This window comes from Oncorhynchus gorbuscha, linkage group LG24 (assembly GCF_021184085.1).
Source record: "Oncorhynchus gorbuscha isolate QuinsamMale2020 ecotype Even-year linkage group LG24, OgorEven_v1.0, whole genome shotgun sequence".
NCBI lineage: Eukaryota > Metazoa > Chordata > Actinopteri > Salmoniformes > Salmonidae > Oncorhynchus > Oncorhynchus gorbuscha.
The window spans coordinates 34,169,695-34,180,675 of record NC_060196.1 but is presented as its reverse complement, the minus strand read 5'-3'; the positions used below and the strand labels follow the sequence as shown (position 1 = coordinate 34,180,675).

At 46.5% G+C, this 10,981-nt stretch overlaps 1 pseudogene; it reads right to left on the bottom strand.

Moving 5' to 3' along the window:
- Positions 1-1,940: 1,940 nt before the first annotated feature.
- On the bottom strand, positions 1,941-6,662 carry LOC124012229 (annotated as a pseudogene).
- Between the last annotated feature and the right edge of the window lie 4,319 nt (positions 6,663-10,981).

The following is a 10,981-nucleotide window of genomic DNA, read 5'->3' as shown; positions in this document are numbered from 1 at the left end:
CTTATGCCTGCCCGTACCAGAACTCCACCGCCACCATAGGGTATTCTGTTCACAACGTTGACATAAGCGACCCACTCGCCTAAACATTGCCATACACGCGGTCTGCCATCTGCCTGATACATTTGAAACTAGGATTAATCCATGAAGAGCACACTTTTCTTGTGTGCCAGTGTCCATCGAAGTTGAGCATTTGCCTACTGAAGTCTGTTACGACGCCAAACTTCAGTCAGGTCAAGACCCTGGTGAGGGCAACGAGCACGCAGATGAGCTTCCCGGACACAGTTTGTGCAGAAATTATTTGTGTAAACCCACAGTTTCCTCAGCTGTCCGGGTGGCTGGTCTCAGACTATACCGCAGATGAAGAAGCCAGATGTGGATGTCCTGGGCTGGCATGGTTACACGTGGACTGTGGCTGTGAAGCCGGTTGGACGTACTGCCACATTCTTTAAAATTACTTTGAAGGTGGCTTATGGTATAGAAATTAACATTAAATTCTCTGGCAACAGTTCTGGTGTACATTCCTGTAGTCAGCATGCGAATTGCACGCTTCCTCAACTTGAGACATCTGTAGCATTGTATGACGACAACCTCACATTTTAAAGTGGCCTTTTATTGTCCCTAGCACAAGGTGCACCTGTGTAATCAGGCTGTTTAATCAGAATCTTGATATGCCACACCTGTCAGGTGGATGGATTGCTTTGGACAAGGGGAAATGGTCACTAACAGGGATGTAAAAAAAAAAAATTGTGCACAAAATTTGAGAAGCTTTTTATGCATGTGGGACATTTTTGGGATCTTTTATTTCAGTTTATGAAACATGGGACCAACACTTTACATGTTGCGTTTATATTCCTTGTTCATTATAGTAATGAGCTGTGCAATTTGAATAAAATAAAACTGCCATTGTTTCTCAAGCTGTGGAAAATGTTTGAGGATGTTGCGTTGTCTTCAGAGGTAGCGTGGATGTAAAATTTGATCTGTTATGCATTTTACCGTCCCAGCTAGCTAAACAGGTTTTTAAATGGCTTCGCTGGCCAGGCCTTAACATTTAGTGATTAATTGGTCATCCATATTTCTGAAGGGTACACTGTGCACATTCTTCTGGTTTTGTTGTAGCTCGATATGGTGATATACGGGGACCGCATCAATTCTGGATCTAAAGACATACTGTATGTGTAAGAAATATGCTAATAGCTACGTATAGCAATTTGATAGATAAAGGTGCATTCAAATATATCAAAATTTAACCGTCATGTTCACATGTTGACATTGGCAGAGACAAAGCCTGGTGCCGTGAAAAGCACCCCATTGAGGGCAGTGGAAAAGCAGACAGACTGCTAGATTTCTAAAGGTGTTACAGTTAACTACTTTCGGCACTCGGCTCCTGCAAAGGTCTGTGCTTTGTCAAGCTCCTTAGGAGGTATTTCAATACTGTATATCAATGAAGAGACGTGAGAAATACCTTTTTGTTTTACCCTATACTTTGTTACAAGTTTTGTGCTGTTAAAATCAAATACTTAAGTTCCTGACCATTTTTGTCAGATTTGATACGTATTGTACAATATCCTGTCCACCAATGTCTCAGCTCTTAACATTGCCTAAAGAGAAACTGAAATAAATCTGTTGATGGTACCGACACCTGGAAACCAAGACCAAGTTAAAGGCTCCATCACAGGCATTTGCACAGTAACTACTCTTCATATCAACTTGCACCTGGAAACCAAGACCAAGTTAAAGGCTCCATCACAGGCATTTGCACAGTAACCACTCTTCATATCAACTTGCAGTGAAAGTGACATGCATCACATGCATATGTAAATAATGAAATGACAAAATAAAAGAGTAGAATACAATGTACAACCATGAGTTTGTCATTAAATAACTACTTCTTCCACTTTCAAAACAGATCCAAATAATTGATTTACTGTTATTGCCAGGAGTCAAACAGAGTAAACTGTTCTGTGAGTATCTAGTAATGACATTAAGTGCTCAAACGTGGGGTCCTTTGTCTTTTTTCTGGTTCTCTGTGGGTGGAACTGCTTTTTTCTTTTCTTAGTCGCCTCTGGTGTGGCAACCACCTCTGGGGTAGCCTCAGCCACTGGGGCAGCCTCTGGAGCTACCACCTCTGGAGCTGTAGCTGCCACCTCGGGCACGGCAACTTTTGGAGCCGCAACTGCAATCACCTTTGAAATGCTAGCCTCTGTAACCGCGACTGCTACATCCTCTGAAACGGCAGACTGGAACTGCAGCTGCAACAGCCTCTGAAACGACAGACTCAGGAACACACAAAAAATAAAAGGTTCCTGGAGTAATCTTTAGGGGTTCTTCTTCAAATTGAATGAAACTGTAGAGCAACCCATATAAATTCTTTGAAGAACCATTTAGGGTTAATTTTTTAATCCCCCCCCCTCCTCCATAGCCAGAAAGATGTTGCAGTTATATTCAGAGGTGTATGGAAAATGAAGTTTGTGAATCCAAAAAATAGTAAGTATACAGATGATTAACAAAACATGCACACAACAGTATTCATACCTTGGTTTTTGTGGTAAATGTGAATGAAAAAAACTTTTGAAAATGGTTTTCATACACATCCGATGGGATATTCATTGAAGATACCGATGCCAATTGACATACCTTTGTATGCCTCCTTGTCTGTATACCTACAGACACAAAAGTGAGCTGTTCAGTCAATTGCACCCAATACAGCTAGCTTTCAGCCACTTTAATAATGGGAATTGATGGAAATTTATGTAAAATATATCACTAGTCACTTTACATGAATCTACACAAAATATCCCATAATGTCAAAGCAAAAACAGTTTTAGAATTATTTTGAAAATGTATTTTTTTTTTTTATGGAAATATCACATTTACAGCCATGAGCTGCCCAGTAACACAAGCCTACCAGACGAGGTAAATTACTTCTACGCTTTGAGGCAACACTGAAGCATGCATGAGAGAACCAGCTGTTCCGGACAGCTGTGTGATCACGCTCTCCATAGCCGATCTGTTTAAAGATCTTAATCACGTCAACATTTACAAGGCCGCAGGGCCAAACGGATTACCAGGACGTGTACTCCGAGCATGCGCTGCCCAACTGCCAAGTGTCTTCACTGACATTTTCAACCTGTCCCTGACCGACAGGGACACCAACATAATACCAACATGTTTCAAGCAGACCACCATAGTCTCTGTGACCAAGAACACCAAGGTAACCTGTAACCTGAATAAATGACTGCCGACCTGTAGCACTCAAGTCTGTAGTCATGAAGTGCTTTGAAAGGCTGGTCATGGTTCACATTAACACCATTATCCCACAAAACCCTAGACCCACTCCAATTTGCATACCGTCCTAAAAGATCCACAGATGACGCAATCTCTATTGCACTCCACACTGCACTTTCCCACCTGTACAAAAGGAACACCTACGTGAGAATGCTATTCATTGACTACAGCTCAGCGTTCAACACCATAGTGCCCTCTAAGCTAAGGACCCTGGAACTAAACACCTCCCTCTGCAACTGGATCCTGGACTTCGTGACGGACCGCCCCAAGGTGGTAAGGGTAGGTAACAACACATCTGCCACGCTGATCCTCAACACGGGGGCCCCTCAGGGGTGCGTGCTCAGTCCTCTCCTGTACTCCCTGTTCACCCATGACGGCATGACTCCAACACCATCATTAAGTTTTCCGATGACACAACAGTGGTAGGCCTGATCAACAAGAACGATGAGACAGCCTATAGGGAGGAGGTCAGAGACCTGGCAGTGTGGTGCCAGGATAACAAACTCTCCCTCAACGTGATCAAGACAAAGGAGATTGTTGTAGACTACAGGAAAAGGAGGGCCAAGCACGCCCCTATTCTCATCAATGGGCTGTAGTGGAGCATGTTGAGAGCTTCAAGTTCCTTAGTGTCCCCATCACCAATGAACAGTCATGGTCCAAGCACACCAAGACATTCGTGCAGAGAGCACAACAACGCCTATTCCTCCTCAGGATACTGAAAAGATCTGGCATTGGTCCTCAGATCCTCAAAACGTTCTACAGCTGCACTATCGAGAGCATCCTGACCAGTTGCATCACTGCCTGTATGGCAACTGCTCAGCCTCCGACCGCAAGGCACTACAGAGGGTAGCTTCCTGCCATCCAGGACCTCTACACCAGATGATGTCAGAGGAAGGCCCTACAAATTGCCAAAGACTCCAGCCACCCTAGTCATAGACTGTTCTCTCTGCTACCAAATGGCAAGCGGTACCGGAGCGTCAAGCCTAGGTCCAAAAGACTTCTTAAAACAGCTTCTACCCTCAAGCCATAAGACTCCTGAACAGCTAACTGGACTATTTGCATTGAATTTACTACAGGGGACCCCAATCAAGTTGTAGAAACATCTCAAGGATGACCAATAGAAACAGCATTCACCCGAGCTCAATTTCAAGTCTCATAGCAAAGGGTCTGAGAACTTATGTAAATAAGGTATTTCTGTTCTTATTTTTATTACATTTGCAAACATTTCTAAAAACCTGTTTTCACTTTGTCATTATGGGCTATTGTGTGTAGATTGATCGGTACAGTTTTTCATTTAATCAATTTTAGAATAAGGCTGTAAGGTATTTTTTGTTGTTGAAAAAGTCAAGTGGTCTAAATACTGTTGCATCGTATATCTTTATATCTATAAATAGCATAGTAATGTTTTTGGTCAAACTAAGGTTGGTGTTCATTTGCTTATTTATAACGATAAAAGCCAAGGTTTCAGTGTGGGAAAGTTATTGTCATCATTCTTTCAACAGCTGTTTTCTTTCAAAATCTCCATTCAGTCAATTCAAGTCCAATTTATTTCTACTGACAATTTTGAATAGCCTGTCCAATCATACTTACATTGTGTCATTGTTGTGACTGAAACACTGCTGGGTTTGAAAGTGGTTAATATTTTAATGACATCACTTTCAAACAGATACCATGTCTTTTCCCTTTTGAGTTCATGGCTTGTGGTGTGGCATTCTTCCCAAATGTGCCTGTTTTCTTTGAGCATCAGCACTTAAAGTAAATGTTCACTACAAAAAAGTTTATCAGACATTTTTAGATGGACATGAATCCATGTCCATCTGTTGTATAGGTCCCACTATGAATGAGAAAATAGAGGTGCGACTCGTCCATGAACACCTGCTCGGAGTACACGTCCTGGTAATCCGTCTGGCCCTGCGGCCTTGTGAATGTTGGCTACGGAGAGCCTGCTTGGTGGAACGTCAAGAGACAAAAACAAGCATGCAAACTGGACTCCCAGTTCTTATGTAGTCCCAGCAATTTTCATTTGATTGTATCTATGTTGATTGTATGGTAGCAGGCTTGGTAGATGAGGGACCTCTCTCTAAGTTGAAGTTGATGATCATTTGAAGGAGGGGAGCGGCGGGGAAATCCATGGTGATGATTCCGAAGCGCCTGCTCTGCCCTATCTGTGCCGTCAGGTAGTCATACAGGTGGGCGTTGATTCGCTGGGCTCCGCTGCCGTAGGTGAGGTCCTTCTGTAGCTCAGTTGGTAGAGCATGGCGCTTGTAACGCCAGGGTAGTGGGTTCGATTCCCGGGACCACCCATACGTAGAATGTATGCACACATGACTGTAAGTCGCTTTGGATAAAAGCGTCTGCTAAATGGCATATATATATGGGCCTTGTTGCACACAGTGGCAGCTTCCAGATGTTCATGCACACTTTACCATTTCTCAGCCACATGTAGGAGGGTGGGGACCTGGGGAGACAAGTATATGAGACTCAAGACATTTTCCTAGCAACAATTTCATTTTCAAAAATGTCTCCTTACCTTCCAGTTGTCTGCAATGTCCAGGCCCATTCCGAGGTCAGGTCCGCCAAAGTCCTGCAGGACAATGAGCTTCCCTCTGTTCTGTCCCACAGTGGGCATGAACCGACTGTTCCACAACAGGTCCCAGTCGGCGTAGAGGTGGATGTAGCTGACTACCGCCCCGTAGATGTCGAAGGTATCACTGAACTCCTACTTGAGCCGCACCAGCAGGGTACTCCCTTATGAAGTTGGCCACGCCCTCCAGCACGTCACGAAGTGCGCCCACAGGTAAGACCCGCCGTGGTGGATGGTGAGGTTGCCATGCACATGGCGTACATGCACAACCAGGAAGCACACACCGGCCTGGATCTGCGACGCCTGGAGCCACTCGCAGGCAGCTGTCCGGGAGGCCCGCCATCCAGGTGGGGTTGACAAACTCTGGGGCTGGAGTATGTCGTCGTACTCGGGCCTCTGGATGGCACTGTTGCTCAAGCAAACAGCCCTGGTAGATAATTAGTTCGGTGTCAAAGGTCAATACCTAATCCTGAAGTTAGCTAATTATACTCACAACTGACACTCATACCACTCTTACACTCCTTCTCTAGGGTTGTATCTATATTCCCCTGAATGATGTCCTCTCCTTATATCCTTTACTTTATAACTACAGAAGGCTTAAATTGGCCTCTACTATATTGCTTTGTCCCCTCCAGTCATTTCAGATCAGTGCTAATGACATTGTCTCCTTAAACTATTCAAGACTATTGAGACACAACCCCGGACTACCTTTGAAACAAGATACTCACCACAAAAGGATCATCAGCTTGATAAACATCTTCCGCATCCTGGAAACACCTTTGGTGCTTGCCATATCTGATTCTTCAGTTATATAAATGGGGACTGAGTTTGGGGGTAAGAAAAGGAAGCACAAATGAATCTTTGTTTGGCGCTTTAGTTTTAGATTAGCAGCAATACAGGTACATTATCCATTTCAATTAATATATTCAATTTATATCAAATATACCCGTGGGCTGCAACTCAAAATAAAAACACATGTAAGAAATACATACAGAATTTAAGCAATAATAAATTAGTAGAAACAGGAAAAGAAAGACAACCTCCCATCCCATGAAGGAATGTGCCTACCTGATTTAGGCAACACGGTGAACAGTTGGGAGTTGAGGTCAATTTAATCTGAAAATGTTTCCTTGGTGTTCAATACAGTCTGTGAACAAACTTAAAACGTATAAATTGATGGTTTGGATTACAGGATACCAAGGTCATATTTTTCAATATTCTGTATTCAATATTCTGTTCCATGCATGCACGCACGCACGCACGCACGCACGCACGCACGCGTGCCGGCACGGGATGTAACCACAGGGCCCTGATCGACCATTGTTGCTGCAGTCTGTGCAAGGATGTCCGTCTGGAGTTGGCCTGCAGAGACACCACCCTCACATTCGACCAGCTGGTGGACCTGTCCATCCGGCTGGATAACCTGCTGGCTACCGTGGACGTTCAGATCAGGGTCTGTTGGTTCCATCCCCGCCGGTCTTCTAGCCATCATCGATCCACTTCTCATTTTCCATAGTTTAGGGATCCCCATTTTTCCCGTGGCTGTGCCTTTCCCGTTCACGCCTTAGATAATCGACCATTAAGGTCAGGGTTGATTAGAGAGTGCACCGCTCCTCTGGGCAAGGTGACGCAGGGAGGTCACAAGGAGAGAATGAGTCTCTTCCTTATTGACTCTCCTGCATTTCCCATGGTGCTAGACTTACCCTGGTTAGCTTGTCATGACCCCACTGTTTCTTGGCAACAGAGGGCTCTCCCTGGGTGGTCATGAGAGTGCTCGGGGAGGTGTTTGGGGAGGTGTTTAGGGGTTTCTGTTGGTGCTACTACGGTGGAAAGTCCAGACCAGGTGTGCATTCTCCACTGTGTGCATTCCCCCTGAATATGCCGAATTTGGCTCTCGCCTTCTCCAAAAAGAATGCGACTCAATTACCACCCCATCAACGGGCCGATTGTGCAATAGATCTCCTGGTAGACGCTGCACTTCCCAGGAGTCACTGTGTATCCCCTCTCACAGGCAGAGACGAGACTATGGAAACATATGTCTCCGAATCCCTGCAGTCAGGGGTACATTCGGTCCTCCACTTCACCCGCCTCCTTGAGTTTCTTTTTTGCGCCCATACTATCAGGTCTGAACCAGATCATGGTGAGGTATAGTTACCCGCTACCGCTCATAGCCACAGCAATTGAGTCAATGCATGGGGCACGCTTCTTCACCAAACTAGAGGAGCGCTTACAATCTGATGCGTATCCGGGAAGGAGACGAGTGGAAGACGGCTTTCAGTACCACCTCAGGGCACTATGAGTCATGCCGTACGGGTTGATGAATGTGCCATCAGTCTTCCAAGCCTTTGTAGACAAGATTTTTAGGGACCTGCACGGGCAGGATGTAGTGGTGTATATTGATGACGTTCTGATATACTCCACTACATGCGCAGAGCATGTGTCCCTGGTGCACAGGGTGCTGGGTAGCCTGTTGGAGCATGACCTGTAAGTCAAGGCTGAGAAATGCCTGTTCTTCCAGCAGTCCATCTCCTTCCTAGGGTACCGCATTTCCACCTCAGGGGTGGAGATGGAGAGTGATCGCATTTCAGCCATGCGTAATTGGCCGACTCCCACCACGGTAAAGGAGGTGCAGAGGTTCATAGGGTTTGCCAACTACTACTGGAGGTTTATCCGGGCTTTGGTTAGGTAGCAGCTCCCATTACCTCACTGCTGAAGGGGGGCCCAGTACGTTTGCAGTGGTCGGCTGAGGCGGACAGAGTTTTGGTCACCTGAGCGCTCTGTTTACCTCGGCTCCCGTGCTGGCCCATCCCGATCCCTCTTTGGCGTTCATAGTGGAGGTGGATGCGTCCGACGCTGGGATAGGAGCTGTGCTCTCTCAGCCCTTGGGGACGCCACCGAAGCTCCGCCCCTGTGCCTTCTTCTCGAAGATGCTCAGCCCTGCGGAGTGAATCTATAACGTGGGGGACCGGGAGCCATTGGCTGTCGTCAAGGCCTTGAAGGACGTGGAGACATTGGCTTGAGGGGGCTAAACACCCTTTTCTCATGTGGACTGACCACCGCAATCTGGAGTACATCTGGCCAGCGAGGAGACTGAACCTTCGCCAGGCAAGGTGGGCCATGTTTTTCCACCCATTTTGTGTTCACCCTTTCCTACAGAGATACTGGTGGCCTACCTTGGCTAAGGACGAGAGGGTTTATCTTTCCTCCTGCTCGATGTGCGCCCAGTGCAAGGCTCCTAGGCACCTGCCCAGAGGGAAGCTACACCCCTTACCCATTCAACAACGGCCTTGGTCGCACCTGTCGGTGGAATTTCTTACCGATCTCCCCCATCACAAGGTAACACCATGATCCTGGTCATTGTGGATTGGTTCTCTAAGTCCTGTTGTCTCCTCCCTCTGTCCGGTCTCCCTACAGCCCTACAGACTGCGGAGGCCATGTTTACGCACGTCTTCCAGCACTACGGGGTGCCTGAGGATATAGTGTCTGGTCGAGGTCCCCAGTTCACTTTGAGGGTCTGGAAGGCGTTCATGGAACATCTGGGGGTCTCAATCAGCCTTCACCCCGAAAGTAATGGGAAGGTGGAGAGAGTAAACCAGGATGTGGGCAGGACCGGCCGGGGGTGTGGGTGGCGTTCGTGCCCTGGACTGAGATGGCACAGAACTCGCTTCGCCACTCCTCCACTAACCTCTCTCCCTTCCAGTGCGTACTGGGGTATCAGCTGGTTCTGGCGCCTTGGCATCAGAGTCAGACCGAGGCTCCTGCGGTGGACGACTGGTTCAGGCTCTCGACCCGAAACCTGCCACTCCGCCTGCCCTGCCGGAAGCTGGGTCCGTGGTTGGTTTGGCCATTTAAAGTCCTGAGGAGAGTGAACGAGATTTGTTATAGGCTTCCCCCCGATTACCGTATTAACCCCTCGTTCCATGTGACTCTCCTCAGGCCGGTGGTGGCTGGTGCGGGAGGTTCCTCCGCCCCCTCTGGACATCGAGGGGGCCCCGGCGTACTCCATTCTCTCCATACTGGATTCGAGGCATCGGGCGAGGGGCCTTCAGTATCTCCTGGAGTGGGAGGGGTACAGTCCGGAGGAAAGGCGCTGGGTTCCGGTCGAGGACGTGTCGGACCCTTCAGTGCTGCAGGAGTTCCAACGTCTTCGTCCGGATTGCCCTGCGCCTTGCCCTTTGGGTCGTCCCCGAGGCCGGTGTCGGCACTGCTGGAGCCGTGCATCCAGGGGGGGGGGTACTGTCACGACTTCAGGCGAAGTTGGATCCTCTTCTTGTTCGGATGGCTTTCGGCGTTGCCGGTCTTCTAGCCATCATCGATCCACTTCTCATTTTCCATTTGTTTGGTATTGTTTTCCCACACACCTGGTTTCAATTCCATCATTACATGTTGTGTATTTAACCCTCTGTTCCCCCCATGTCCTTGTCTGGAATTGTTTATTGTAAGTGCTTATGCACGTTATTCTGGTGTGCGTCGGGTTTTGTAACCATTGTATTGATCATTCTGTTTACAGTGATTTTCATTTTTAAACTGCCCCGTTGTAACACAGTTTTGCTCTCCTGCGCCTGACTTCTCTGCCGCCAGTATGCACCCCTTACAGGTAAAAATAATTTCACATTCCTTATATTAAGCAAACCAGACAGGACTATTTTTATTTTTATTTTTTAAATTTACGGATCCAACATTTACACACCAACACTCAGACATAATTTACAAACGAAGCATTTGTGTTTAGTGAGATCATAGGCAGTAGGGATGACGAGGGATATTCTCTTGATAAGTGTGTGAATTTGACCATTTTCCTGTTCCTGTCCTCAGACTCCTGGAGCGGGCCAGCCATTTAAAATATAACAAGTACTTTTGATTGTCAGGGAAAATGTATGGAGCAAAAAGTGCATTATTTTCTTTTGGAATGTAGTGGAGTAGTAGTAAAAGTTGTCAAAAATAGAAATATTAATGTGCAGATATAAAAAAAACTACTTATGTAGTACTTGAAATTATTTTACTGAAGTACTTTACTGGCGTGTGTGTGTGTGAGAGAGAGAGATAGAACGTTGTGGTGTGGTGTGTTGGTTGAGTACTGTGAAAGCAGAAAATAAAGAATGGCCATGCAAA